Consider the following 5,643-nt stretch of genomic DNA (forward strand, 5'->3'; position numbering starts at 1 on the left):
GTGTAATTTTCCAGTAAAGAAATCAACTATAATTTTTTTTCTCTTTTCTTTTTTTTTGGAGCTGGGGACCGAACCCAGGGCCTTGCGCTTGCTAGGCAAGCGCTCTACCACTGAGCTAAATCCCCAACCCCTCAACTATAATTTATATATAACCACTGCCTTATGGTTTGAGATAAGCTTTCATAGTTGCGAGGAATTCTATCGGGAACCAGCTATGATCTCAGGTGCTAGCCTCCTCTTTCTGAAAGTTCACTTGGGAATGAGATTGTTGCCTTTGTCTAGTGTCTTAGAAAACTCTCTGCTTTTATGAGACATGCTGAATGTTTATCATTTCCAGCTAAATTCCGAGTGATGTGTGTGATAATAACGGGACAGCAGAAGCAGCAGCTGCTCCCCATCAACTATGTAACATGCTGTGCCCAGGACTCGTCATGTATCTGCATGTGACAGCACATACGTGTGACTGGCACACACACACACACACACACACACACACACACACACACACACACACACCAGGCATAACGAGTAGGGGTTAAAACAACAAACCTTAGCATCAAATTGGGCTTAACCCTCAGTAAAATTGCTTCTCGCCTAAGAGACCATGAATACATTTCTTCGCCTGCTGAGCTTTCATTTTCTTGTCTATAAAATGGGTCCTAGCGTTTTCCATCACGGGGTTGCTGTTAGGATTAAATATGGTAACGATAATAGCTCCATCAGGTATGGAGTTCATTGTCTCACTTCTCACTGGAGCTTTGTGCAGACACAGCACCCGAGGCCACCTGCCAGCAGGAGTGTGGAGGAGCTGAGCTAGTCTCCTGTGGTCAGACTGACCTCAAGGTCACAGTGTGCCTGAAGGGATGTTGATCTGTTTTGTTTGTGTTCTGAGAATACCTCTCACTCTCGGCAGTTTCCTGTCTCCGCTCTCAGTGGAGAGGGTAGGGGGTGAGGGAGGGGGAAGGAGGGGGAGGCCACAGATGTGTCCAGTCCTGCCCAGATGAGACAGTCTTCTCAGTACTTTTCACCAGGCTAAACCCAGCTATCCCAGTGAAGCCCATTCTGCCAGGCTGTGCTACCCTACAGGTCCTAGAAGCTTAGGTGGGAACAGGGGTCGCTGAACACTTGCCTGGACCAGACCACAGCATGGTACCATCAATACCTCATGGATCCTAAAACACCACTAGGATGTGGTGGTGCATGCTTTTAATCTGAGCCCTAGGGAGGCAGAGGCAGGCAGACCTCTGTGAGTTCAGGGTCAGCTTGATCTACATGGTGGATTCCAGACCTACCACAGTTACACAGTGAAACCTTGTCTCAAAATAAGAAAGTAAATGAAACCCTGCTAGAATACAAGCACTGTCACGTGACACATACATATTACACACACATACACACACACCCAAAATATACTACACACATACACAATACACACACTATATTGACATATGTACATATCATACACCACATACATATCACATCATACACACATGTCATCATATATAAATACACTATGTATGGACATATATGATATATCATACACATATTACATACATATCATATATACACAATGCTCCATACACACATACCATCTACATGCCCTATACGCATATACCATATATATATATACATATCTACACACTCATAAGTCCATATACACAGTATACCATATATACACACTATACACACATACTATACACACATACACCATGCACACACATTCACATACCATATCGCATATGCAAGTATGTGTGTATGTACACACACACACACACACACACACACACACACACACACACACACACTTTACAAGAGGAAGCCAGGCCTATGCAAGCAGTCGCTGGGTTGTAGGGCAGTCAGTCATTCAGCCTCCCATCAGTGGGAAATGCAAGCCTAGAACCTTGCTGCCCTTCCCCACAGCTCTTGGACAGTAGTACCTAGGAGACAGAAAGCTATGCAGAGGTGCTCCTAATGTCCACACCTCTATCCTAGAGAACCCAAGAGCACTGGCCCTGAGTTCATGAGGGCCTTCTGGCCTCTCAGGCCCAAGCCACAAAGGCAGGGCCAGAATCCAAGAGAAAGCCGTTGAGCATTGTTCTCTGGCGGCCCTGAAATAGCCAGGCTTTGCTCCCAGCCTGTACTGCGCTGACAGGCAGATCCCAGAATAGCTCTTCCTGCCGCAAGCTGACCTACTTAGCAGGTCTCCTGTCATGTGAGCTCGGCTAGGCAATAGCTTCACTTGCCTCTCTCTACCTAGAGCAAGCCCATCCCAGCATTCCCCCACCACATGGTTTCTGATTCTCCCGCTGTTCCAGGAATAGATAATAAGATACTGCAGGTTCAAAGCATGCACACAAACATTACTGTGTATCCTTGTCGGGGCAGGCCCAAGAGAGGGGACTTATCACTTCATTACACAGTTGATGCTATAGCACAGAGAGGGCAAGCAATGTGAGCAGAGATGCACAGCAGACCCAGCATTGTTCCCTCTCTAAGGGGCTGGGGTTCCTAAGTCTCCCTACTCACCTGCCGCCTGTGATCAAGCAGCCCAGCACCTGGTGGCAGAGCTAGTAGAGATCCAGACCTTGGGTGTCCACAAGCCTGGGAACTAGGGCTTGCCAGGCATGGAGAACCATCTGGGTGACCTCTAGCACACTGTTCCACCTGTCTTAGACACACAATGGCATCCTCAGGGTGTTAGCAGAAAGACAAGCGATGGTCTCAGTTTGCTAGATGATAAAGCAGGCACAGTTGGCTGTTATTACCACTGACATCCCAAATTAAACCCAAAAGAAAACGTTTAAAACTGACTGGTGTGGGGTTGGGGATTTAGCTCAGTGGTAGAGCACTTGCCTAGCAAGCGCAAGGCCCTGAGTTCGGTCCCCAGCTCTGAAAAAAAGAAAAAAAAACTGACTGGTGCAAGTGAGGAGTCACTGCAGCCAAGGCCTTTGTGACACTTCTCACTCCATGACATCATTCACCCAGGGAGACAGCGGGAGTTACGGTGCGCAACTCTGATGAGAGCTGGGCCCTGGTTCTTTCTGCTCGATGACTCTTGGCTCTCTGGAGTTAGTGTCACAGCAGCATCCTTCTGCATTCTCATGGCAGGAACCCATGGTGAGAGGGGAAGGCAGTGTCCGCTCTTGCATGTCCTTGTCCCAGACTGGCTCCCATGGGTGTGCTCATTTACCCTGGTTGTAAGGCACAGGCAGGAAGGACAGAGGGCAGACTGTCTGCTTTGATGATGTGTAAAAGCAGAGTGTCCTATAGAAGAGAAGGTAAGGAAGGAGATTAGGGTCAAGCTGTGGCATCTGAAGACCAGAATCCCATGCCTAAAGTAAGAAGTGACGCCAGGTCATTAACGTTGGGCTGGCAGGCCGGGGACGTAGCTCATGTGGTAGAGTGTCTACTTTTAACATGCATGAAATGCTGTGTTCAGTCCCCAGCACTGAATAACCTGGGCATGATGGGGCACATCTGTGTGTGTAAGTGTGTGTGTGTGTGTGTGTGTGTGTGTGTGTGTGCGTGCATATGCATATCAATAATTAAAGATAAAGAAGCCATTAATTTTAGAGAGAACAAGAGGGAAGCGTTGAAGGGAGCAAATGGAAGGGGAAAATGTTATAATTCTTTTATTTAAAAAATTTTAATGGTGCTAGGCGCCAGGGTCATACAATTTCTACTCAAATGCCACCCCCACAAATCCATAGACATGAAGTCACTCTGAGTCTCAGAATACCAGTTTGTAAAAGTGGCCATAAACCAAACCTCGTGGAAAGGCGCTGAGGACCAATCTGTTCGCCTCTGTCTGGCATACATGCTGAGCAAGCCTGAGGAATCTGAACCGGAACCCTCTAAGTGACAAAGTCCACCACCAGAGATAGCGTCTAAGCATTTGGAAGGAGACAGCTGTGGTCAGTAAATAAGGAAGGCTGCAGGGCGACCCTGGAGAGGACAGGGAAAGATGGATACCCGTGGAGAAGGCTTCACTGAGCTGGGGACCGGGCAGGGGGTGCAGGGTCTGGAGGTGGGAGGGGCAAGCAGACAAAACACTTAGGCTAGGAGGCTCCTGTCACTCAGCAGAGGAGGCAAACTTCACCATGCCCTTTCTTCCCTGCTTTGGTTCTCAGCTCTTCCTGTCCCTGCACCACCTCACACAGTGTCCCCTCCATGATCCCTACATATGTACGTATATACTGCTCACTACCTGATCCCCGGGCTGGGGGATTTTCCTCCCAGCACCCTGCACACTCCGCTACTACATTACTCAGTCTGTTTTGGAGTTGCCTGGTCCCCAGAAGCAGCTCTAGTCCTTGAGCAATGACGGTACAAAGTGCAAGTTTGGTGAGTAGGGGTAAAGCAGATGGTGGCTGTGCAGTGGAGTGTCAAGGCCAGCAGGAGGGAGCATATGAGAGATGGTTTATGCCCAAATTAGGGAGTGTTGCTCTGTCCAGCTAAAGAGCTTGAGTGCCAGAGAACCAACAGCCAATGAGACGGTTCAGAGCGTAAAAGGGCTTTCCGGGAAGCTTGATGCCCTGTGTTTGGTCCCCAAAACTGACATAGAGGTAGAAGGAAAGAGCTGACTAATAAAGTTGTCTCTGACTTTCACACGCAGGTGCACACACACCCTCTAAAATAAAATTTAAAAAAAGTTAAAAATTCTAAAAACCCAGGCATGGTGGTTTGGGTCTAAAATCCCAGCATTTGAGAGGACAGGATTTCCAGGGCAGCCTGGGCTACACAGTGAGAGAGCAAGTGGGGGTTGGGAGGTGGTGAACAGACCAGGTTAGCTTTCAAGGTCTAAGTGGACTTGGCTCTCCTAGACTGCTCTGTGTCTCTGGACCGAGTTCCAGGCTGGGCACAGGACTGTTGACAAGGATAAACAGTGCTTCCCCACCACATGAGCTTCTGTCCACATACAACCTGGTGGACAGCAGGCTTTCAAGCTGTGGGGAGGGTTTTAACACACAGCCTGGGCCTCCACTGCCCACGAGAAGGGTGCAGAAGGGTGCCAGGACTGAACAATGACAGCTGAGAAAAGGACAGAGATGTCATAGAGGTGTGGGGTTTGCAGGGGGGCACCTTCTGCCCTTTGCTTCCCTTTTGGGTACCTAGGAAAGGCTCTTGGCCTGGCTGCCTCTTAACCTGAACACCTGTCCTGTGGGCACGGACACTAAAGGGAAGAGGTGTGGAGCTCAATAAAGGAGCATTCTCCCAGCCATGACAGGGATCAATAGAAGCTTGTTTGCCTTGCTTCCTGGGGAGCAGCCAGGCATGCTGGGGTGGAGACCTGGGCAGCAGGTGGGAACACAGAGTCCTGGGCTAGGCAAACCTGAAGCATTGTTTTGGCTCCAGGGGAGCCACACCTGTGTCCTGAGCACCCAAGCTGGTGGCTGCAGGCTGCTGAAGAAAAACCAGCCAGCGTGCTCCTCTCTGCTTCAGGGCCTTCCTTAGAGCTTTGTGCATGACTGACAATATCGCTTTCAATTTGCCCCTAGCTGGGGTATGAAATGCCACATTGTCACTCTACAATCCTTTTTGTTTGTTTGTTTGGTTTGATTTGGTTTGGTTTTTTTGAGAGGGTTTCTTTGTATAGCTTTAGCTGTCCTAGAACTTGCTCTGTAGACCAGGCTGTCCTCGAGC

General features: G+C 48.9%; 1 long non-coding RNA gene across 1 annotated transcript; it reads right to left on the minus strand.

The window, feature by feature from the left end:
- Positions 1-2,343: 2,343 nt before the first annotated feature.
- Positions 2,344-4,384, minus strand: LOC148006023 (uncharacterized). Its single transcript, XR_015621102.1, has 3 exons — positions 4,268-4,384; positions 3,769-3,945; positions 2,344-3,264 (listed from the first exon to the last, which is right to left on the minus strand). It is a non-coding gene; the product is annotated as an uncharacterized LOC148006023 (long non-coding RNA).
- Between the last annotated feature and the right edge of the window lie 1,259 nt (positions 4,385-5,643).

This window comes from Rattus norvegicus, chromosome 5 (genome assembly GCF_021556685.1).
Source record: "Rattus norvegicus strain SHRSP/BbbUtx chromosome 5, alternate assembly SHRSP_T2T, whole genome shotgun sequence".
NCBI lineage: Eukaryota > Metazoa > Chordata > Mammalia > Rodentia > Muridae > Rattus > Rattus norvegicus.